Source organism: Pelobates fuscus, chromosome 3, assembly GCF_036172605.1.
Source record: "Pelobates fuscus isolate aPelFus1 chromosome 3, aPelFus1.pri, whole genome shotgun sequence".
NCBI classification, from domain to species: Eukaryota; Metazoa; Chordata; class Amphibia; order Anura; family Pelobatidae; genus Pelobates; species Pelobates fuscus.
In genome coordinates this window covers 394,425,064-394,448,298 of record NC_086319.1, presented here as the reverse complement: position 1 = coordinate 394,448,298, position 23,235 = coordinate 394,425,064, and the positions used below count along the sequence as shown (strand labels likewise).

At 39.2% G+C, this 23,235-nt stretch overlaps 20 non-coding genes across 20 annotated transcripts; all 20 read right to left on the bottom strand.

Annotated features, from left to right (window-relative positions):
• Positions 1–615: 615 nt before the first annotated feature.
• Positions 616–687, bottom strand: TRNAH-GUG (transfer RNA histidin (anticodon GUG)). The gene has a single exon. It is a non-coding gene; the product is annotated as a tRNA-His (tRNA).
• Positions 688–695: 8 nt separating this feature from the next.
• On the bottom strand, positions 696–768 carry TRNAR-ACG (transfer RNA arginine (anticodon ACG)). Its single transcript has one exon. It is a non-coding gene; the product is annotated as a tRNA-Arg (tRNA).
• Positions 769–2,178: 1,410 nt separating this feature from the next.
• Positions 2,179–2,251, bottom strand: TRNAR-ACG (transfer RNA arginine (anticodon ACG)). Its single transcript has one exon. It is a non-coding gene; the product is annotated as a tRNA-Arg (tRNA).
• Positions 2,252–2,568: 317 nt separating this feature from the next.
• Positions 2,569–2,640, bottom strand: TRNAH-GUG (transfer RNA histidin (anticodon GUG)). The gene has a single exon. It is a non-coding gene; the product is annotated as a tRNA-His (tRNA).
• Positions 2,641–5,910: 3,270 nt separating this feature from the next.
• Positions 5,911–5,983, bottom strand: TRNAC-ACA (transfer RNA cysteine (anticodon ACA)). The gene has a single exon. It is a non-coding gene; the product is annotated as a tRNA-Cys (tRNA).
• Positions 5,984–7,461: 1,478 nt separating this feature from the next.
• On the bottom strand, positions 7,462–7,533 carry TRNAH-GUG (transfer RNA histidin (anticodon GUG)). The gene has a single exon. It is a non-coding gene; the product is annotated as a tRNA-His (tRNA).
• Positions 7,534–9,084: 1,551 nt separating this feature from the next.
• On the bottom strand, positions 9,085–9,156 carry TRNAH-GUG (transfer RNA histidin (anticodon GUG)). The gene has a single exon. It is a non-coding gene; the product is annotated as a tRNA-His (tRNA).
• Positions 9,157–10,785: 1,629 nt separating this feature from the next.
• On the bottom strand, positions 10,786–10,858 carry TRNAR-ACG (transfer RNA arginine (anticodon ACG)). Its single transcript has one exon. It is a non-coding gene; the product is annotated as a tRNA-Arg (tRNA).
• A 1,478-nt stretch (positions 10,859–12,336) lies between these two features.
• On the bottom strand, positions 12,337–12,408 carry TRNAH-GUG (transfer RNA histidin (anticodon GUG)). Its single transcript has one exon. It is a non-coding gene; the product is annotated as a tRNA-His (tRNA).
• An 8-nt stretch (positions 12,409–12,416) lies between these two features.
• Positions 12,417–12,489, bottom strand: TRNAR-ACG (transfer RNA arginine (anticodon ACG)). Its single transcript has one exon. It is a non-coding gene; the product is annotated as a tRNA-Arg (tRNA).
• Positions 12,490–13,909: 1,420 nt separating this feature from the next.
• On the bottom strand, positions 13,910–13,981 carry TRNAH-GUG (transfer RNA histidin (anticodon GUG)). The gene has a single exon. It is a non-coding gene; the product is annotated as a tRNA-His (tRNA).
• An 8-nt stretch (positions 13,982–13,989) lies between these two features.
• Positions 13,990–14,062, bottom strand: TRNAR-ACG (transfer RNA arginine (anticodon ACG)). Its single transcript has one exon. It is a non-coding gene; the product is annotated as a tRNA-Arg (tRNA).
• Positions 14,063–15,540: 1,478 nt separating this feature from the next.
• Positions 15,541–15,612, bottom strand: TRNAH-GUG (transfer RNA histidin (anticodon GUG)). The gene has a single exon. It is a non-coding gene; the product is annotated as a tRNA-His (tRNA).
• An 8-nt stretch (positions 15,613–15,620) lies between these two features.
• On the bottom strand, positions 15,621–15,693 carry TRNAR-ACG (transfer RNA arginine (anticodon ACG)). Its single transcript has one exon. It is a non-coding gene; the product is annotated as a tRNA-Arg (tRNA).
• A 1,594-nt stretch (positions 15,694–17,287) lies between these two features.
• Positions 17,288–17,360, bottom strand: TRNAR-ACG (transfer RNA arginine (anticodon ACG)). The gene has a single exon. It is a non-coding gene; the product is annotated as a tRNA-Arg (tRNA).
• A 1,478-nt stretch (positions 17,361–18,838) lies between these two features.
• On the bottom strand, positions 18,839–18,910 carry TRNAH-GUG (transfer RNA histidin (anticodon GUG)). The gene has a single exon. It is a non-coding gene; the product is annotated as a tRNA-His (tRNA).
• An 8-nt stretch (positions 18,911–18,918) lies between these two features.
• TRNAR-ACG (transfer RNA arginine (anticodon ACG)) lies at positions 18,919–18,991 on the bottom strand. Its single transcript has one exon. It is a non-coding gene; the product is annotated as a tRNA-Arg (tRNA).
• A 1,558-nt stretch (positions 18,992–20,549) lies between these two features.
• On the bottom strand, positions 20,550–20,622 carry TRNAR-ACG (transfer RNA arginine (anticodon ACG)). Its single transcript has one exon. It is a non-coding gene; the product is annotated as a tRNA-Arg (tRNA).
• A 1,478-nt stretch (positions 20,623–22,100) lies between these two features.
• On the bottom strand, positions 22,101–22,172 carry TRNAH-GUG (transfer RNA histidin (anticodon GUG)). Its single transcript has one exon. It is a non-coding gene; the product is annotated as a tRNA-His (tRNA).
• An 8-nt stretch (positions 22,173–22,180) lies between these two features.
• On the bottom strand, positions 22,181–22,253 carry TRNAR-ACG (transfer RNA arginine (anticodon ACG)). The gene has a single exon. It is a non-coding gene; the product is annotated as a tRNA-Arg (tRNA).
• Positions 22,254–23,235: the final 982 nt, after the last annotated feature.

Sequence of the window (23,235 nt, the reverse complement as noted above, 5' to 3'; positions counted from 1 at the left end):
TAAATCATGGTTGTTATATTGCAGTGGCGTTTACAATTTATTTAGACTTTTAAAGGGGTGCCAAGAATTAACACTTTGTTGTGATTTAGTGCAATGTTAGATATTTGGCACTATTTATACTGTTTGCATTTTAGATATTGTTTAACTCTGACACTCACATGGTTAACAGTTGCAGGGTTCTGCAGTTGGACAAGGCATGCATTTAGAAAAATGTCATGTGGGTGTGAGCCTAATTTGAATACCTACAATGCATTGCAAAGAATGTTGTCCTTTTTAAACTAGTCGGACAAATAATAACAGCTTTTAACAGATACTACCACCAGGACTCCCTCTCATTTATGTTTACTCTGAACGAGAGTGAGGGATGGAAGGAGATGGATACGGCCATGATGTGCATTCTTAGAGCGTTTAAATGGGTGGGAATGCCAGCCAAGCTAAGGATGCATTCTCCCCCCCAGACCTGGGGCTGTGGGTCTGTACATTATCCCGGGTAATTGCGTCCTGTCATCTGCATCTGTTGTGAATGGGGTCAAAATGTACTTAGCGTCCTGTCATCTGCATCTGTTGTGAATGGGGTCAAAATGTACTTAGCGCGGAAGAGAAGGAAAATGTAGATGCCGTGACCCGGATTCGAACCGGGGTTGCTGCGGCCACAACGCAGAGTACTAACCCCTATACGATCACGGCACAACGGCCGAGCCAGGTAGGAGTCGAACCTACAATCTTCTGATCCGTAGTCAGACGCGTTATCCATTGCGCCACTGGCCCATGCTTGGAGACAGCAGCCCCAACCTCAGTCAATAGGATCTACCTCAACAGAAAAAGATGTCCATTATAAAACTAAATTGAGATACAAAATAAGTTTTTTGCAAAGTTGTTTATTTATTTTATCTTATCATTAAAAGTTAAACCTTGCCTTAAAACTTCCTTAACTACTTATATGGCACCAACAAATTCCGCAGAGCTGGAATTGAACTAATTCAACTTAGATGTACTTTATTAAACAAACAAAAATAAGCAATTGCACAATAACTGCTAAAAGAGCTCACAAAACAATCTCTGAGATGCGTTTCACAATTTAACTGAGGAAGCTTTTTTTAAAGGAGGAAATGTGTTTCAGAGATTGTTCCAAGTTGGATTCTTGAGTCATATTATATACCAAAATTTGGAAGCACTATGCGGGTAGGGTTGTCTCTAGGCAGGCAGACACCAGAGGCATTTCTGTGAGCTGAATTTCAAGACTCCTGTACACAAGTGTAATTTTTTATGGTATAATTTTATTAAGGTTTTACACTGTACACATTTTTCCTGTTTTATTGTATGTATATATTATATGTACATATATGATCTGCCGGAAGTCTGTGTCTAGGGAAAAGGTGGATCTGATACCTATAAATAAGAAGAGGAGAGGGAGTCATCTATTTAAGAGTCCAATGCTTTTATTCCAGAGCCAGATTGTGGGCTCTGGTTCATGTGAGTTGCCAATGCCTCTAGATGCTTTACAGCTTTATTAGATTTTGGGGCTGTGTTAGTAAGTTGTCTCCACTATTATATATTTTTCTATTTTTACTTTAGAGTTCAAAAGTTTGTTATTGTGTTTTTTACTAGGATAATCACATTGTTCTATGTATCAAATCATGGTTGTTATATTGCAGTGGCGTTTACAATTTATTTAGACTTTTAAAGGGGTACCAAGAATTAACACTTTGTTGTGATTTAGTGCAATGTTAGATATTTGGCACTATTTACACTGTTTGCATTTTACATATTGTTTAACTCTGACACTCACATGGTTAACAGTTGCAGGGTTCTGCAGTTGGACAAGGCATGCATTTAGAAAAATGTCATGTGGGTGTGAGCCTAATTTGAATACCTACAATGCATTGCAAAGAATGTTGTCCTTTTTAAACTAGTCGGACAAATAATAACAGCTTTTAACAGATACTACCAAAATGGACTCCCTCTCATTTATGTTTACGCTGAACGAGAGTGAGGGATGGAAGGAGATGGATGCGGCCATGATGTGCATTCTTAGAGCGTTTAAAGCGTTTGAATGGGGTCAAAATGTACTTAGCGCGGAAGAGAAGGAAAATGGAGATGCCATGACCCGGATTCAAACCGGGGTTGCTGCGGCCACAACACAGAGTACTAACCACTATACGATCAAGGCACAACGGCCGAGCCAGGTAGGAATCAAACCTACAATCTTCTGATCCGTAGTCAGACGCGTTATCCATTGCGCCACTGGCCCATACTTGGAGACAGCAGCCCCAACCTCAGTCAATAGGATCTGCCTCAACAGAAAAAGATGTCCATTATAAAACTAAATTGAGATACAAAATATTTGGCACTACTCCCCCCCAGACCTGGGGCTGTGGGTCTGTACATTATCCCGGGTAATTGCGTCCTGTCATCTGCATCTGTTGTGAATGGGGTCAAAATGTACTTAGCGTCCTGTCATCTGCATCTGTTGTGAATGGGGTCAAAATGTACTTAGCGTCCTGTCATCTGCATCTGTTGTGAATGGGGTCAAAATGTACTTAGCGCGGAAGAGAAGGAAAATGGAGATGCCGTGACCCGGATTCGAACCGGGGTTGCTGCGGCCACAACACAGAGTACTAACCACTATACAATCACGGCACAACGGCCGAGCCAGGTAGGAGTCAAACCTACAATCTTCTGATCCGTAGTCAGACGCGTTATCCTTTGCGCAACTGGCCCATGCTTGGAGACAGCAGCCCCAACCTCAGTCAATAGGATCTGCCTCAACAGAAAAAGATGTCCATTATAAAACTAAATTGAGATACAAAATAAGTTTTTTGCAAAGTTGTTTATTTATTTTATCTTATCATTAAAAGTTAAACCTTGCCTTAAAACTTCCTTTACTACTTATATGGCACCAACAAATTCCGCAGAGCTGGAATTGAACTAATTCAACTTAGATGTACTTTATTAAACAAACAAAAATAAGCAATTGCACAATAACTGCTAAAAGAGCTCACAAAACAATCTCTGAGATGCGTTTCACAATTTAACTGAGGAAGCTTTTTTTTAAGGAGGAAATGTGTTTCAGAGATTGTTCCAAGTTGGATTCTTGAGTCATATTATATACCAAAATTTGGAAGCACTATGCGGGTAGGGTTGTCTCAAGGCAGGCAGACACCAGAGGCATTTCTGTGAGCTGAATTTCAAGACTCCTGTACACAAGTGTAATTCTCTATGGTATAATTTTATTAAGGTTTTACACTATACACATTTTTCCTGTTTTATTGTATGAATATATTATATGTACATATATGACCTGCCGGAAGTCTGTGCCTAGAGAAAAGGTGGATCTGATACCTATAAATAAGAAGAGGAGAGGGAGTCACCTATTTAAGAGTCCAATGCTTTTATTCCAGAGCCAGATTGTGGGCTCTGGTTCATGTGAGTTGCCAATGCCTCTAGATGCTTTACAGCTTTATTAGATTTTTGGGCTGTGTTAGTAAGTTGTCTCCACTATTATATCTTTTTCTATTTTTACTTTAGAGTTCAAAAGTTTGTTATTGTGTTTTTTACTAGGATAATCACATTGTTCTATGTATTAAATCATGGTTGTTATATTGCAGTGGCGTTTACAATTTATTTAGACTTTTAAAGGGGTGCCAAGAATTAACACTTTGTTGTGATTTAGTGCAATGTTAGATATTTGGCACTATTTACACTGTTTGCATTGTAGCTATTGTTTAACTCTGACACTCACATGGTTAACAGTTGCAGGGTTCTGCAGTTGGACAAGGCATGCATTTAGAAAAATGTCATGTGGGTGTGAGCCTAATTTGAATACCTACAATGCATTGCAAAGAATGTTGTCCTTTTTAAACTAGTCGGACAAATAATAACAGCTTTTAACAGATACTACCACCAGGACTCCCTCTCATTTATGTTTACGCTGAACGAGAGTGAGGGATGGAAGGAGATGGATGCGGCCATGATGTGCATTCTTAGAGCGTTTAAATGGGTGGGAATGCCAGCCAAGCTAAGGATGCATTCTCCCCCCCAGACCTGGGGCCGTGGGTCTGTACATTATCCCGGGTAATTGTGTCCTGTCATCTGCATCTGTTGTGAATGGGGTCAAAATGTACTTAGCGTCCTGTAATCTGCATCTGTTGTGAATGGGGTCAAAATGTACTTAGCGCGGAAGAGAAGGAAAATGGAGATGCCGTGACGCGGATTCGAACCGGGGTTGCTGCGGCCACAACGCAGAGTACTAACCACTATACGATCACGGCACAACGGCCGAGCCAGGTAGGAGTCGAACCTACAATCTTCTGATCCGTAGTCAGACGCTTTATCCATTGCGCCACTGGCCCATGCTTGGAGACAGTAGCCCCAACCTCAGTCAATAGGATCTGCCTCAACAGAAAAAGATGTCCATTATAAAACTAAATTGAGATACAAAATAAGTTTTTTGCAAAGTTGTTTATTTATTTTATCTTATCATTAAAAGTTAAACCTTGCCTTAAAACTTCCTTAACTACTTATATGGCACCAACAAATTCCGCAGAGCTGGAATTGAACTAATTCAACTTAGATGTACTTTATTAAACAAACAAAAATAAGCAATTGCACAATAACTGCTAAAAGAGCTCACAAAACAATCTCTGAGATGCGTTTCACAATTTAACTGAGGAAGCTTTTTTTAAAGGAGGAAATGTGTTTCAGAGATTGTTCCAAGTTGGATTCTTGAGTCATATTATATACCAAAATTTGGAAGCACTATGCGGGTTGGGTTGTCTCTAGGCAGGCAGACACCAGAGGCATTTCTGTGAGCTGAATTTCAAGACTCCTGTACACAAGTGTAATTCTCTATGGTATAATTTTATTAAGGTTTTACACTGTACACATTTTTCCTGTTTTATTGTATGTATATATTATATGTACATATATGATCTGCCGGAAGTCTGTGTCTAGGGAAAAGGTGGATCTGATACCTATAAATAAGAAGAGGAGAGGGAGTCACCTATTTAAGAGTCCAATGTTTTTATTCCAGAGCCAGATTGTGGGCTCTGGTTCATGTGAGTTGCCAATGCCTCTAGATGCTTTACAGCTTTATTAGATTTTTGGGCTGTGTTAGTAAGTTGTCTCCACTATTATATATTTTTCTATTTTTACTTTAGAGTTCAAAAGTTTGTTATTGTGTTTTTTACTAGGATAATCACATTGTTCTATGTATTAAATCATGGTTGTTATATTGCAATGGCGTTTACAATTTATTTAGACTTTTAAAGGGGTGCCAAGAATTAACACTTTGTTGTGATTTAGTGCAATGTTAGATATTTGGCACTATTTACACTGTTTGCATTGTAGCTATTGTTTAACTCTGACACTCACATGGTTAACAGTTGCAGGGTTCTGCAGTTGGACAAGGCATGCATTTAGAAAAATGTCATGTGGGTGTGAGCCTAATTTGAATACCTACAATGCATTGCAAAGAATGTTGTCCTTTTTAAACTAGTCGGACAAATAATAACAGCTTTTAACAGATACTACCACCAGGACTCCCTCTCATTTATGTTTACGCTGAACGAGAGTGAGGGATGGAAGGAGATGGATGCGGCCATGATGTGCATTCTTAGAGCGTTTAAATGGGTGGGAATGCCAGCCAAGCTAAGGATGCATTCTCCCCCCCAGACCTGGGGCCGTGGGTCTGTACATTATCCCGGGTAATTGTGTCCTGTCATCTGCATCTGTTGTGAATGGGGTCAAAATGTACTTAGCGTCCTGTCATCTGCATCTGTTGTGAATGGGGTCAAAATGTACTTAGCGCGGAAGAGAAGGAAAATGGAGATGCCGTGACCTGGATTCGAACCGGGGTTGCTACGGCCACAACGCAGAGTACTAACCACTATACGATCACGGCACAACGGCCGAGCCAGGTAGGAGTCGAACCTACAATCTTCTGATCTGTAGTCAGACGCTTTATCCATTGCGCCACTGGCCCATGCTTAGAACAGCAGCCCCAACCTCAGTCAATAGGATCTGCCTCAACAGAAAAAGATGTCCATTATAAAACTAAATTGAGATACAAAATAAGTTTTTTGCAAAGTTGTTTATTTATTTTATCTTATCATTAAAAGTTAAACCTTGCCTTAAAACTTCCTTAACTACTTATATGGCACCAACAAATTCCGCAGAGCTGGAATTGAACTAATTCAACTTAGATGTACTTTATTAAACAAACAAAAATAAGCAATTGCACAATAACTGCTAAAAGAGCTCACAAAACAATCTCTGAGATGCGTTTCACAATTTAACTGAGGAAGCTTTTTTTTAAGGAGGAAATGTGTTTCAGAGATTGTTCCAAGTTGGATTCTTGAGTCATATTATATACCAAAATTTGGAAGCACTATGCGGGTAGGGTTGTCTCTAGGCAGGCAGACACCAGAGGCATTTCTGTGAGCTGAATTTCAAGACTCCTGTACACAAGTGTAATTCTCTATGGTATAATTTTATTAAGGTTTTACACTGTACACATTTTTCCTGTTTTATTGTATGTATATATTATATGTACATATATGATCTGCCGGAAGTCTGTGTCTAGGGAAAAGGTGGATCTGATACCTATAAATAAGAAGAGGAGAGGGAGTCACCTATTTAAGAGTCCAATGCTTTTATTCCAGAGCCAGATTGTGGGCTCTGGTTCATGTGAGTTGCCAATGCCTCTAGATGCTTTACAGCTTTATTAGATTTTTGGGCTGTGTTAGTAAGTTGTCTCCACTATTATATCTTTTTCTATTTTTACTTTAGAGTTCAAAAGTTTGTTATTGTGTTTTTTACTAGGATAATCACATTGTTCTATGTATTAAATCATGGTTGTTATATTGCAGTGGCGTTTACAATTTATTTAGACTTTTAAAGGGGTACCAAGAATTAACACTTTGTTGTGATTTAGTGCAATGTTAGATATTTGGCACTATTTACACTGTTTGCATTGTAGATATTGTTTAACTCTGACACTCACATGGTTAACAGTTGCAGGGTTCTGCAGTTGGACAAGGCATGCATTTAGAAAAATGTCATGTGGGTGTGAGCCTAATTTGAATACCTACAATGCATTGCAAAGAATGTTGTCCTTTTTAAACTAGTCGGACAAATAATAACAGCTTTTAACAGATACTACCAAAATGGACTCCCTCTCATTTATGTTTACGCTGAACGAGAGTGAGGGATGGAAGGAGATGGATGCGGCCATGATGTGCATTCTTAGAGCGTTTAAATGGGTGGAAATGCCAGCCAAGCTAAGGATGCATTCTCCCCCCCAGACCTGGGGCTGTGGGTCTGTACATTATCACGGGTAATTGCGTCCTGTCATCTGCATCTGTTGTGAATGGGGTCAAAATGTACTTAGCGTCCTGTCATCTGCATCTGTTGTGAATGGGGTCAAAATGTACTTAGCGCGGAAGAGAAGGAAAATGGAGATGCCGTGACCCGGATTCGAACCGGGGTTGCTGCGGCCACAACGCAGAGTACTAACCACTATACGATCACGGCACAACGGCCGAGCCAGGTAGGAGTCGAAACTACAATCTTCTGATCCGTAGTCAGACGCGTTATCCATTGCGCCACTGGCCCATACTTGGAGACAGCAGCCCCACCCTCAGTCAATAGGATCTGCCTCAACAGAAAAAGATGTCCATTATAAAACTAAATTGAGATACAAAATAAGTTTTTTGCAAAGTTGTTTATTTATTTTATCTTATCATTAAAAGTTAAACCTTGCCTTAAAACTTCCTTAACTACTTATATGGCACCAACAAATTCAGCAGAGCTGGAATTGAACTTATTCAACTTAGATGTACTTTATTAAACAAACAAAAATAAGCAATTGCACAATAACTGCTAAAAGAGCTCACAAAACAATCTCTGAGATGTGTTTCACAATTTAACTGAGGAAGCTTTTTTTAAAGGAGGAAATGTGTTTCAGAGATTGTTCCAAGTTGGATTCTTGAGTCATATTATATACCAAAATTTGGAAGTACTATGCGGGTAGGGTTGTCTCTAGGCAGGCAGACACCAGAGGCATTTCTTTGAGCTGAATTTCAAGACTCCTGTACACAAGTGTAATTCTCTATGGTATAATTTTATTAAGGTTTTAAACTGTACACATTTTTCCTGTTTTATTGTATGTATATATTATATGTACATATATGATCTGCCGGAAGTCTGTGTCTAGTGAAAAGGTTGGATCTGATACCTATAAATAAGAAGAGGAGAGGGAGTCACCTATTTAAGAGTCCAATGCTTTTATTCCAGAGCCAGATTGTGGGCTCTGGTTCATGTGAGTTGCCAATGCCTCTAGATGCTTTACAGCTTTATTAGATTTTTGGGCTGTGTTAGTAAGTTGTCTCCACTATTATATCTTTTTCTATTTTTACTTTAGAGTTCAAAAGTTTGTTATTGTGTTTTTTACTAGGATAATCACATTGTTCTATGTATTAAATCATGGTTGTTATATTGCAGTGGCGTTTACAATTTATTTAGACTTTTAAAGGGGTGCCAAGAATTAACACTTTGTTGTGATTTAGTGCAATGTTAGATATTTGGCACTATTTACACTGTTTGCATTGTAGATATTGTTTAACTCTGACACTCACATGGTTAACAGTTGCAGGGTTCTGCAATTGGACAAGGCATGCATTTAGAAAAATTTCATGTGGGTGTGAGCCTAATTTGAATACCTACAATGCATTGCAAAGAATGTTGTCCTTTTTAAACTAGTCGGACAAATAATAACAGCTTTTAACAGATACTACTCCCTCTCATTTATGTTTACGCTGAACGAGAGTGAGGGATGGAAGGAGATGGATGCGGCCATGATGTGCATTTTTAGAGCGTTTAAATGGGTGGGAATGCCAGCCAAGCTAAGGATGCATTCTCCCCCCCAGACCTGGGGCTGTGGGTCTGTACATTATCCCGGGTAATTGCGTCCTGTCATCTGCATCTGTTGTGAATGGGGTCAAAATGTACTTAGCGTCCTGTCATCTGCATCTGTTGTGAATGGGGTCAAAATGTACTTAGCGCGGAAGAGAAGGAAAATGGAGATGCCGTGACCCGGATTCGAACCGGGGTTGCTGCGGCCACAACGCAGAGTACTAACCACTATACGATCACGGCACAACGGCCGAGCCAGGTAGGAGTCGAACCTACAATCTTCTGATCCGTAGTCAGACACGTTATCCATTGCACCACTGGCCCATGCTTGGAGATAGCAGCCCCAACCTCAGTCAATAGGATCTGCCTCAACAGAAAAAGATGTCCATTATAAAACTAAATTGAGATACAAAATAAGTTTTTTGCAAAGTTGTTTATTTATTTTATCTTATCATTAAAAGTTAAACCTTGCCTTAAAACTTCCTTAACTACTTATATGGCACCAACAAATTCCGCAGAGCTGGAATTGAACTAATTCAACTTAGATGTACTTTATTAAACAAACAAAAATAAGCAATTGCACAATAACTGCTAAAAGAGCTCACAAAACAATCTCTGAGATGCGTTTCACAATTTAACTGAGGAAGCTTTTTTTAAAGGAGGAAATGTGTTTCAGAGATTGTTCCAAGTTGGATTCTTGAGTCATATTATATACCAAAATTTGGAAGCACTATGCGGGTTGGGTTGTCTCTAGGCAGGCAGACACCAGAGGCATTTCTGTGAGCTGAATTTCAAGACTCCTGTACACAAGTGTAATTCTCTATGGTATAATTTTATTAAAGTTTTACACTGTACACATTTTTCCTGTTTTATTGTATGTATATATTATATGTACATATATGATCTGCCGGAAGTCTGTGTCTAGGGAAAAGGTGGATCTGATACCTATAAATAAGAAGAGGAGAGGGAGTCACCTATTTAAGAGTCCAATGCTTTTATTCCAGAGCCAGATTGTGTGCTCTGGTTCATGTGAGTTGCCAATGCCTCTAGATGCTTTACAGCTTTATTAGATTTTTGGGCTGTGTTAGTAAGTTGTTTCCACTATTATATCTTTTTCTATTTTTACTTTAGAGTTCAAAAGTTTGTTATTGTGTTTTTTACTAGGATAATCACATTGTTCTATGTATTAAATCATGGTTGTTATATTGCAGTGGCGTTTACAATTTATTTAGACTTTTAAAGGGGTGCCAAGAATTAACACTTTGTTGTGATTTAGTGCAATGTTAGATATTTGGCACTATTTGCACTGTTTGCATTTTAGATATTGTTTAACTCTGACACTCACATGGTTAACAGTTGCAGGGTTCTGCAGTTGGACAAGGCATGCATTTAGAAAAATGTCATGTGGGTGTGAGCCTAATTTGAATACCTACAATGCATTGCAAAGAATGTTGTCCTTTTTAAACTAGTCGGACAAATAATAACAGCTTTTAACAGATACTACCAAAATGGACTCCCTCTCATTTATGTTTACGCTGAACGAGAGTGAGGGATGGAAGGAGATGGATGCGGCCATGATGTGCATTCTTAGAGCGTTTAAATGGGTGGAAATGCCAGCCAAGCTAAGGATGCATTCTCCCCCCCAGACCTGGGGCTGTGGGTCTGTACATTATCCCGGGTAATTGCGTCCTGTCATCTGCATCTGTTGTGAATGGGGTCAAAATGTACTTAGCGTCCTGTCATCTGCATCTGTTGTGAATGGGGTCAAAATGTACTTAGCGCAGAAGAGAAGGAAAATGGAGATGCCGTGACCCGGATTCGAACCGGGGTTGCTGCGGCCACAACGCAGAGTACTAACCACGGCACAACGGCCGAGCCAGGTAGGAGTCGAACCTACAATCTTCTGATCCGTAGTCAGACGCGTTATCCATTGCGCCACTGGCCCATGCTTGGAGACAGCAGCCCCAAAGTCAGTCAATAGGATCTGCCTCAACAGAAAAAGATGTCCATTATAAAACTAAATTGAGATACAAAATAAGTTTTTTGCAAAGTTGTTTATTTATTTTATCTTATCATTAAAAGTTAAACCTTGCCTTAAAACTTCCTTAACTACTTATATGGCACCAACAAATTCCGCAGAGCTGGAATTGAACTAATTCAACTTAGATGTACTTTATTAAACAAACAAAAATAAGCAATTGCACAATAACTGCTAAAAGAGCTCACAAAACAATCTCTGAGATGCGTTTCACAATTTAACTGAGGAAGCTTTTTTTTAAGGAGGAAATGTGTTTCAGAGATTGTTCCAAGTTGGATTCTTGAGTCATATTATATACCAAAATTTGGAAGCACTATGCGGGTAGGGTTGTCTCTAGGCAGGCAGACACCAGAGGCATTTCTGTGAGCTGAATTTCAAGACTCCTGTACACAAGTGTAATTCTCTATGGTATAATTTTATTAAGGTTTTACACTGTACACATTTTTCCTGTTTTATTGTATGTATATATTATATGTACATATATGATCTGCCGGAAGTCTGTGTCTAGGGAAAAGGTGGATCTGATACCTATAAATAAGAAGAGGAGAGGGAGTCACCTATTTAAGAGTCCAATGCTTTTATTCCAGAGCCAGATTGTGGGCTCTGGTTCATGTGAGTTGCCAATGCCTCTAGATGCTTTACAGCTTTATTAGATTTTTGGGCTGTGTTAGTAAGTTGTCTCCACTATTATATCTTTTTCTATTTTTACTTTAGAGTTCAAAAGTTTGTTATTGTGTTTTTTACTAGGATAATCACATTGTTCTATGTATTAAATCATGGTTGTTATATTGCAGTGGCGTTTACAATTTATTTAGACTTTTAAAGGGGTGCCAAGAATTAACACTTTGTTGTGATTTAGTGCAATGTTAGATATTTGGCACTATTTACACTGTTTGCATTTTAGATATTGTTTAACTCTGACACTCACATGGTTAACAGTTGCAGGGTTCTGCAATTGGACAAGGCATGCATTTAGAAAAATGTCATGTGGGTGTGAGCCTAATTTGAATACCTACAATGCATTGCAAAGAATGTTGTTTTTTTTAAACTAGTCGGACAAATAATAACAGCTTTTAACAGATACTACCACCAGGACTCCCTCTCATTTATGTTTACGCTGAACGAGAGTGAGGGATGGAAGGAGATGGATGCGGCCATGATGTGCATTCTTAGAGCGTTTAAATGGGTGGAAATGCCAGCCAAGCTAAGGATGCATTCTCCCCCCCAGACCTGGGGCTGTGGGTCTGTACATTATCCCGGGTAATTGCGTCCTGTCATCTGCATCTGTTGTGAATGGGGTCAAAATGTACTTAGCGTCCTGTCATCTGCATCTGTTGTGAATGGGGTCAAAATGTACTTAGCGCAGAAGAGAAGGAAAATGGAGATGCCGTGACCCGGATTCGAACCGGGGTTGCTGCGGCCACAACACAGAGTACTAACCACTATACGATCACGGCACAACGGCCGAGCCAGGTAGGAGTCGAACCTACAATCTTCTGATCCGTAGTCAGACGCGTTATCCATTGCGCCACTGGCCCATGCTTGGAGACAGCAGCCCCAACCTCAGTCAAAAGTTTTTTGCAAAGTTGTTTATTTATTTTATCTTATCATTAAAAGTTAAACCTTGCCTTAAAACTTCCTTAACTACTTATATGGCACCAACAAATTCCGCAGAGCTGGAATTGAACTAATTCAACTTAGATGTACTTTATTAAACAAACAAAAATAAGCAATTGCACAATAACTGCTAAAAGAGCTCACAAAACAATCTCTGAGATGCGTTTCACAATTTAACTGAGGAAGCTTTTTTTTAAGGAGGAAATGTGTTTCAGAGATTGTTCCAAGTTGGATTCTTGAGTCATATTATATACCAAAATTTGGAAGCACTATGCGGGTAGGGTTGTCTCTAGGCAGGCAGACACCAGAGGCATTTCTGTGAGCTGAATTTCAAGACTCCTGTACACAAGTGTAATTCTCTATGGTATAATTTTATTAAGGTTTTACACTGTACACATTTTTCCTGTTTTATTGTATGTATATATTATATGTACATATATGATCTGCCGGAAGTCTGTGTCTAGGGAAAAGGTGGATCTGATACCTATAAATAAGAAGAGGAGAGGGAGTCACCTATTTAAGAGTCCAATGCTTTTATTCCAGAGCCAGATTGTGGGCTCTGGTTCATGTGAGTTGCCAATGCCTCTAGATGCTTTACAGCTTTATTAGATTTTTGGGCTGTGTTAGTAAGTTGTCTCCACTATTATATCTTTTTCTATTTTTACTTTAGAGTTCAAAAGTTTGTTATTGTGTTTTTTACTAGGATAATCACATTGTTCTATGTATTAAATCATGGTTGTTATATTGCAGTGGCGTTTACAATTTATTTAGACTTTTAAAGGGGTGCCAAGAATTAACACTTTGTTGTGATTTAGTGCAATGTTAGATATTTGGCACTATTTACACTGTTTGCATTTTAGATATTGTTTAACTCTGACACTCACATGGTTAACAGTTGCAGGGTTCTGCAATTGGACAAGGCATGCATTTAGAAAAATGTCATGTGGGTGTGAGCCTAATTTGAATACCTACAATGCATTGCAAAGAATGTTGTTTTTTTTAAACTAGTCGGACAAATAATAACAGCTTTTAACAGATACTACCACCAGGACTCCCTCTCATTTATGTTTACGCTGAACGAGAGTGAGGGATGGAAGGAGATGGATGCGGCCATGATGTGCATTCTTAGAGCGTTTAAATGGGTGGAAATGCCAGCCAAGCTAAGGATGCATTCTCCCCCCCAGACCTGGGGCTGTGGGTCTGTACATTATCCCGGGTAATTGCGTCCTGTCATCTGCATCTGTTGTGAATGGGGTCAAAATGTACTTAGCGTCCTGTCATCTGCATCTGTTGTGAATGGGGTCAAAATGTACTTAGCGCAGAAGAGAAGGAAAATGGAGATGCCGTGACCCGGATTCGAACCGGGGTTGCTGCGGCCACAACACAGAGTACTAACCACTATACGATCACGGCACAACGGCCGAGCCAGGTAGGAGTCGAACCTACAATCTTCTGATCCGTAGTCAGACGCGTTATCCATTGCGCCACTGGCCCATGCTTGGAGACAGCAGCCCCAACCTCAGTCAAAAGGATCTGCCTCAACAGAAAAAGATGTCCATTATAAAACTAAATTGAGATACAAAATAAGTTTTTTGCAAAGTTGTTTATTTATTTTATCTTATCATTAAAAGTTAAACCTTGCCTTAAAACTTCCTTAACTACTTATATGGCACCAACAAATTCCGCAGAGCTGGAATTGAACTAATTCAACTTAGATGTACTTTATTAAACAAACAAAAATAAGCAATTGCACAATAACTGCTAAAAGAGCTCACAAAACAATCTCTGAGATGCGTTTCACAATTTAACTGAGGAAGCTTTTTTTTAAGGAGGAAATGTGTTTCAGAGATTGTTCCAAGTTGGATTCTTGAGTCATATTATATACCAAAATTTGGAAGCACTATGCGGGTAGGGTTGTCTCTAGGCAGGCAGACACCAGAGGCATTTCTGTGAGCTGAATTTCAAGACTCCTGTACACAAGTGTAATTCTCTATGGTATAATTTTATTAAGGTTTTACACTGTACACATTTTTCCTGTTTTATTGTATGTATATATTATATGTACATATATGATCTGCCGGAAGTCTGTGTCTAGGGAAAAGGTGGATCTGATACCTATAAATAAGAAGAGGAGAGGGAGTCACCTATTTAAGAGTCCAATGCTTTTATTCCAGAGCCAGATTGTGGGCTCTGGTTCATGTGAGTTGCCAATGCCTCTAGATGCTTTACAGCTTTATTAGATTTTTGGGCTGTGTTAGTAAGTTGTCTCCACTATTATATCTTTTTCTATTTTTACTTTAGAGTTCAAAAGTTTGTTATTGTGTTTTTTACTAGGATAATCACATTGTTCTATGTATTAAATCATGGTTGTTATATTGCAGTGGCGTTTACAATTTATTTAGACTTTTAAAGGGGTGCCAAGAATTAACACTTTGTTGTGATTTAGTGCAATGTTAGATATTTGGCACTATTTACACTGTTTGCATTGTAGCTATTGTTTAACTCTGACACTCACATGGTTAACAGTTGCAGGGTTCTGCAGTTGGACAAGGCATGCATTTAGAAAAATGTCATGTGGGTGTGAGCCTAATTTGAATACCTACAATGCATTGCAAAGAATGTTGTCCTTTTTAAACTAGTCGGACAAATAATAACAGCTTTTAACAGATACTACCACCAGGACTCCCTCTCATTTATGTTTACGCTGAACGAGAGTGAGGGATGGAAGGAGATGGATGCGGCCATGATGTGCATTCTTAGAGCGTTTAAATGGGTGGGAATGCCAGCCAAGCTAAGGATGCATTCTCCCCCCCAGACCTGGGGCCGTGGGTCTGTACATTATCCCGGGTAATTGTGTCCTGTCATCTGCATCTGTTGTGAATGGGGTCAAAATGTACTTAGCGTCCTGTAATCTGCATCTGTTGTGAATGGGGTCAAAATGTACTTAGCGCGGAAGAGAAGGAAAATGGAGATGCCGTGACCCGGATTCGAACCGGGGTTGCTGCGGCCACAACGCAGAGTACTAACCACTATACGATCACGGCACAACGGCCGAGCCAGGTAGGAGTCGAACCTACAATCTTCTGATCCGTAGTCAGACGCGTTATCCATTGCGCCACTGGCCCATGCTTGGAGACAGCAGCCCCAACCTCAGTCAATAGGATCTGCCTCAACAGAAAAAGATGTCCATTATAAAACTAAATTGAAATACAAAATAAGTTTTTTGCAAAGTTGTTTATTTATTTTATCTTATCATTAAAAGTTAAACCTTGCCTTAAAACTTCCTTAACTACTTATATGGCACCAACAAATTCCGCAGAGCTGGAATTGAACTAATTCAACTTAGATGTACTTTATTAAACAAACAAAAATAAGCAATTGCACAATAACTGCTAAAAGAGCTCACAAAACAATCTCTGAGATGCGTTTCACAATTTAACTGAGGAAGCTTTTTTTTAAGGAGGAAATGTGTTTCAGAGATTGTTCCAAGTTGGATTCTTGAGTCATATTATATACCAAAATTTGGAAGCACTATGCGGGTAGGGTTGTCTCTAGGCAGGCAGACACCAGAGGCATTTCTGTGAGCTGAATTTCAAGACTCCTGTACACAAGTGTAATTCTCTATGGTATAATTTTATTAAGGTTTTACACTGTACACATTTTTCCTGTTTTATTGTATGTATATATTATATGTACATATATGATCTGCCGGAAGTCTGTGTCTAGGGAAAAGGTGGATCTGATACCTATAAATAAGAAGAGGAGAGGGAGTCACCTATTTAAGAGTCCAATGCTTTTATTCCAGAGCCAGATTGTGGGCTCTGGTTCATGTGAGTTGCCAATGCCTCTAGATGCTTTACAGCTTTATTAGATTTTTGGGCTGTGTTAGTAAGTTGTCTCCACTATTATATCTTTTTCCATTTTTACTTTAGAGTTCAAAAGTTTGTTATTGTGTTTTTTACTAGGATAATCACATTGTTCTATGTATTAAATCATGGTTGTTATATTGCAGTGGCGTTTACAATTTATTTAGACTTTTAAAGGGGTGCCAAGAATTAACACTTTGTTGTGATTTAGTGCAATGTTAGATATTTGGCACTATTTACACTGTTTGCATTTTAGATATTGTTTAACTCTGACACTCACATGGTTAACAGTTGCAGGGTTCTGCAATTGGACAAGGCATGCATTTAGAAAAATGTCATGTGGGTGTGAGCCTAATTTGAATACCTACAATGCATTGCAAAGAATGTTGTTTTTTTTAAACTAGTCGGACAAATAATAACAGCTTTTAACAGATACTACCACCAGGACTCCCTCTCATTTATGTTTACGCTGAACGAGAGTGAGGGATGGAAGGAGATGGATGCGGCCATGATGTGCATTCTTAGAGCGTTTAAATGGGTGGAAATGCCAGCCAAGCTAAGGATGCATTCTCCCCCCCAGACCTGGGGCTGTGGGTCTGTACATTATCCCGGGTAATTGCGTCCTGTCATCTGCATCTGTTGTGAATGGGGTCAAAATGTACTTAGCGTCCTGTCATCTGCATCTGTTGTGAATGGGGTCAAAATGTACTTAACGTCCTGTCATCTGCATCTGTTGTGAATGGGGTCAAAATGTACTTAGCGCGGAAGAGAAGGAAAATGGAGATGCCGTGACCCGGATTCGAACCGGGGTTGCTGCGGCCACAACGCAGAGTACTAACCACGGCACAACGGCCGAGCCAGGTAGGAGTCGAACCTACAATCTTCTGATCCGTAGTCAGACGCGTTATCCATTGCGCCACTGGCCCATGCTTGGAGACAGCAGCCCCAAAGTCAGTCAATAGGATCTGCCTCAACAGAAAAAGATGTCCATTATAAAACTAAATTGAGATACAAAATAAGTTTTTTGCAAAGTTGTTTATTTATTTTATCTTATCATTAAAAGTTAAACCTTGCCTTAAAACTTCCTTAACTACTTATATGGCACCAACAAATTCCGCAGAGCTGGAATTGAACTAATTCAACTTAGATGTACTTTATTAAACAAACAAAAATAAGCAATTGCACAATAACTGCTAAAAGAGCTCACAAAACAATCTCTGAGATGCGTTTCACAATTTAACTGAGGAAGCTTTTTTTTAAGGAGGAAATGTGTTTCAGAGATTGTTCCAAGTTGGATTCTTGAGTCATATTATATACCAAAATTTGGAAGCACTATGCGGGTAGGGTTGTCTCTAGGCAGGCAGACACCAGAGGCATTTCTGTGAGCTGAATTTCAAGACTCCTGTACACAAGTGTAATTCTCTATGGTATAATTTTATTAAGGTTTTACACTGTACACATTTTTCCTGTTTTATTGTATGTATATATTATATGTACATATATGATCTGCCGGAAGTCTGTGTCTAGGGAAAAGGTGGATCTGATACCTATAAATAAGAAGAGGAGAGGGAGTCACCTATTTAAGAGTCCAATGCTTTTATTCCAGAGCCAGATTGTGGGCTCTGGTTCATGTGAGTTGCCAATGCCTCTAGATGCTTTACAGCTTTATTAGATTTTTGGGCTGTGTTAGTAAGTTGTCTCCACTATTATATCTTTTTCCATTTTTACTTTAGAGTTCAAAAGTTTGTTATTGTGTTTTTTACTAGGATAATCACATTGTTCTATGTATTAAATCATGGTTGTTATATTGCAGTGGCGTTTACAATTTATTTAGACTTTTAAAGGGGTGCCAAGAATTAACACTTTGTTGTGATTTAGTGCAATGTTAGATATTTGGCACTATTTACACTGTTTGCATTTTAGATATTGTTTAACTCTGACACTCACATGGTTAACAGTTGCAGGGTTCTGCAATTGGACAAGGCATGCATTTAGAAAAATGTCATGTGGGTGTGAGCCTAATTTGAATACCTACAATGCATTGCAAAGAATGTTGTTTTTTTTAAACTAGTCGGACAAATAATAACAGCTTTTAACAGATACTACCACCAGGACTCCCTCTCATTTATGTTTACGCTAAACGAGAGTGAGGGATGGAAGGAGATGGATGCGGCCATGATGTGCATTCTTAGAGCGTTTAAATGGGTGGAAATGCCAGCCAAGCTAAGGATGCATTCTCGCCCCCAGACCTGGGGCTGTGGGTCTGTACATTATCCCGGGTAATTGCGTCCTGTCATCTGCATCTGTTGTGAATGGGGTCAAAATGTACTTAGCGTCCTGTCATCTGCATCTGTTGTGAATGGGGTCAAAATGTACTTAGCGCAGAAGAGAAGGAAAATGGAGATGCCGTGACCCGGATTCGAACCGGGGTTGCTGCGGCCACAACGCAGAGTACTAACCACTATACGATCACGGCACAACGGCCGAGCCAGGTAGGAGTCGAACCTACAATCTTCTGATCCGTAGTCAGACGCGTTATCCATTGCGCCACTGGCCCATGCTTGGAGACAGCAGCCCCAACCTCAGTCAAAAGGATCTGCCTCAACAGAAAAAGATGTCCATTATAAAACTAAATTGAGATACAAAATAAGTTTTTTGCAAAGTTGTTTATTTATTTTATCTTATCATTAAAAGTTAAACCTTGCCTTAAAACTTCCTTAACTACTTATATGGCACCAACAAATTCCGCAGAGCTGGAATTGAACTAATTCAACTTAGATGTACTTTATTAAACAAACAAAAATAAGCAATTGCACAATAACTGCTAAAAGAGCTCACAAAACAATCTCTGAGATGCGTTTCACAATTTAACTGAGGAAGCTTTTTTTTAAGGAGGAAATGTGTTTCAGAGATTGTTCCAAGTTGGATTCTTGAGTCATATTATATACCAAAATTTGGAAGCACTATGCGGGTAGGGTTGTCTCTAGGCAGGCAGACACCAGAGGCATTTCTGTGAGCTGAATTTCAAGACTCCTGTACACAAGTGTAATTCTCTATGGTATAATTTTATTAAGGTTTTACACTGTACACATTTTTCCTGTTTTATTGTATGTATATATTATATGTACATATATGATCTGCCGGAAGTCTGTGTCTAGGGAAAAGGTGGATCTGATACCTATAAATAAGAAGAGGAGAGGGAGTCACCTATTTAAGAGTCCAATGCTTTTATTCCAGAGCCAGATTGTGGGCTCTGGTTCATGTGAGTTGCCAATGCCTCTAGATGCTTTACAGCTTTATTAGATTTTTGGGCTGTGTTAGTAAGTTGTCTCCACTATTATATCTTTTTCTATTTTTACTTTAGAGTTCAAAAGTTTGTTATTGTGTTTTTTACTAGGATAATCACATTGTTCTATGTATTAAATCATGGTTGTTATATTGCAGTGGCGTTTACAATTTATTTAGACTTTTAAAGGGGTGCCAAGAATTAACACTTTGTTGTGATTTAGTGCAATGTTAGATATTTGGCACTATTTACACTGTTTGCATTGTAGCTATTGTTTAACTCTGACACTCACATGGTTAACAGTTGCAGGGTTCTGCAGTTGGACAAGGCATGCATTTAGAAAAATGTCATGTGGGTGTGAGCCTAATTTGAATACCTACAATGCATTGCAAAGAATGTTGTCCTTTTTAAACTAGTCGGACAAATAATAACAGCTTTTAACAGATACTACCACCAGGACTCCCTCTCATTTATGTTTACGCTGAACGAGAGTGAGGGATGGAAGGAGATGGATGCGGCCATGATGTGCATTCTTAGAGCGTTTAAATGGGTGGGAATGCCAGCCAAGCTAAGGATGCATTCTCCCCCCCAGACCTGGGGCCGTGGGTCTGTACATTATCCCGGGTAATTGTGTCCTGTCATCTGCATCTGTTGTGAATGGGGTCAAAATGTACTTAGCGTCCTGTAATCTGCATCTGTTGTGAATGGGGTCAAAATGTACTTAGCGCGGAAGAGAAGGAAAATGGAGATGCCGTGACCCGGATTCGAACCGGGGTTGCTGCGGCCACAACGCAGAGTACTAACCACTATATGATCACGGCACAACAGCCGAGCCAGGTAGGAGTCGAACCTACAATCTTCTGATCCGTAGTCAGACGCGTTATCCATTGCGCCACTGGCCCATGCTTGGAGACAGCAGCCCCAACCTCAGTCAATAGGATCTGCCTCAACAGAAAAAGATGTCCATTATAAAACTAAATTGAGATACAAAATAAGTTTTTTGCAAAGTTGTTTATTTATTTTATCTTATCATTAAAAGTTAAACCTTGCCTTAAAACTTCCTTAACTACTTATATGGCACCAACAAATTCCGCAGAGCTGGAATTGAACTAATTCAACTTAGATGTACTTTATTAAACAAACAAAAATAAGCAATTGCACAATAACTGCTAAAAGAGCTCACAAAACAATCTCTGAGATGCGTTTCACAATTTAACTGAGGAAGCTTTTTTTTAAGGAGGAAATGTGTTTCAGAGATTGTTCCAAGTTGGATTCTTGAGTCATATTATATACCAAAATTTGGAAGCACTATGCGGGTAGGGTTGTCTCTAGGCAGGCAGACACCAGAGGCATTTCTGTGAGCTGAATTTCAAGACTCCTGTACACAAGTGTAATTCTCTATGGTATAATTTTATTAAGGTTTTACACTGTACACATTTTTCCTGTTTTATTGTATGTATATATTATATGTACATATATGATCTGCCGGAAGTCTGTGTCTAGGGAAAAGGTGGATCTGATACCTATAAATAAGAAGAGGAGAGGGAGTCACCTATTTAAGAGTCCAATGCTTTTATTCCAGAGCCAGATTGTGGGCTCTGGTTCATGTGAGTTGCCAATGCCTCTAGATGCTTTACAGCTTTATTAGATTTTTGGGCTGTGTTAGTAAGTTGTCTCCACTATTATATCTTTTTCTATTTTTACTTTAGAGTTCAAAAGTTTGTTATTGTGTTTTTTACTAGGATAATCACATTGTTCTATGTATTAAATCATGGTTGTTATATTGCAGTGGCGTTTACAATTTATTTAGACTTTTAAAGGGGTGCCAAGAATTAACACTTTGTTGTGATTTAGTGCAATGTTAGATATTTGGCACTATTTACACTGTTTGCATTGTAGCTATTGTTTAACTCTGACACTCACATGGTTAACAGTTGCAGGGTTCTGCAGTTGGACAAGGCATGCATTTAGAAAAATGTCATGTGGGTGTGAGCCTAATTTGAATACCTACAATGCATTGCAAAGAATGTTGTCCTTTTTAAACTAGTCGGACAAATAATAACAGCTTTTAACAGATACTACCACCAGGACTCCCTCTCATTTATGTTTACGCTGAACGAGAGTGAGGGATGGAAGGAGATGGATGCGGCCATGATGTGCATTCTTAGAGCGTTTAAATGGGTGGGAATGCCAGCCAAGCTAAGGATGCATTCTCCCCCCCAGACCTGGGGCCGTGGGTCTGTACATTATCCCGGGTAATTGTGTCCTGTCATCTGCATCTGTTGTGAATGGGGTCAAAATGTACTTAGCGTCCTGTAAGCTGCATCTGTTGTGAATGGGGTCAAAATGTACTTAGCGCGGAAGAGAAGGAAAATGGAGATGCCGTGACCCGGATTCGAACCGGGGTTGCTGCGGCCACAACGCAGAGTACTAACCACTATACGATCACGGCACAACGGCCGAGCCAGGTAGGAGTCGAACCTACAATCTTCTGATCCGTAGTCAGACGCGTTATCCATTGCGCCACTGGCCCATGCTTGGAGACAGCAGCCCCAACCTCAGTCAATAGGATCTGCCTCAACAGAAAAAGATGTCCATTATAAAACTAAATTGAAATACAAAATAAGTTTTTTGCAAAGTTGTTTATTTATTTTATCTTATCATTAAAAGTTAAACCTTGCCTTAAAACTTCCTTAACTACTTATATGGCACCAACAAATTCCGCAGAGCTGGAATTGAACTAATTCAACTTAGATGTACTTTATTAAACAAACAAAAATAAGCAATTGCACAATAACTGCTAAAAGAGCTCACAAAACAATCTCTGAGATGCGTTTCACAATTTAACTGAGGAAGCTTTTTTTTAAGGAGGAAATGTGTTTCAGAGATTGTTCCAAGTTGGATTCTTGAGTCATATTATATACCAAAATTTGGAAGCACTATGCGGGTAGGGTTGTCTCTAGGCAGGCAGACACCAGAGGCATTTCTGTGAGCTGAATTTCAAGACTCCTGTACACAAGTGTAATTCTCTATGGTATAATTTTATTAAGGTTTTACACTGTACACATTTTTCCTGTTTTATTGTATGTATATATTATATGTACATATATGATCTGCCGGAAGTCTGTGTCTAGGGAAAAGGTGGATCTGATACCTATAAATAAGAAGAGGAGAGGGAGTCACCTATTTAAGAGTCCAATGCTTTTATTCCAGAGCCAGATTGTGGGCTCTGGTTCATGTGAGTTGCCAATGCCTCTAGATGCTTTAAAGCTTTATTAGATTTTTGGGCTGTGTTAGTAAGTTGTCTCCACTATTATATCTTTTTCCATTTTTACTTTAGAGTTCAAAAGTTTGTTATTGTGTTTTTTACTAGGATAATCACATTGTTCTATGTATTAAATCATGGTTGTTATATTGCAGTGGCGTTTACAATTTATTTAGACTTTTAAAGGGGTGCCAAGAATTAACACTTTGTTGTGATTTAGTGCAATGTTAGATATTTGGCACTATTTACA